This window comes from Bison bison, unplaced genomic scaffold, assembly GCF_000754665.1.
Source record: "Bison bison bison isolate TAMUID 2011002044 unplaced genomic scaffold, Bison_UMD1.0 scf7180017864531, whole genome shotgun sequence".
Classification (NCBI taxonomy): Eukaryota; Metazoa; Chordata; class Mammalia; order Artiodactyla; family Bovidae; genus Bison; species Bison bison.
The window spans coordinates 6,691,600-6,692,008 of NW_011495081.1; positions in this window are offsets into that span (position 1 = coordinate 6,691,600).

The window sequence follows — 409 nt, forward strand, 5'->3', positions numbered from 1 at the left end:
GTGGTGTTGGAGAAGACTCTTGAGAGTCCCTTGGACTGCAAGAAGATCCAACCAGTCCATTCTAAAGGAGATCAGTCCTGGGTGTTCTTTGGAAGGAATGATGCTAAAGCTAAAACTCCAATATTTTGGCCACCTCATGTGAAGAGTAGACTCATTGGAAAAGACTCTGATGCTGGGAGGGACTGGAGGCAGGAAGAGAAGGGGACAACAGAGGATAAGATGGCTGGATGGCATCACCAACTCGATGGACATGAGTTTGGGTGAACTCCAGGAGTTGGTGATGGACAGGGAGGCCTGGCGTGCTGCAATTTATAGCATCGCAAAGAGTCGGACATGACTGAACGACTGAACTGAACTGAAGAAACCTTAAGTTTTAATTTTTTAATGTAAAAAAAAAATTCTTATGGAA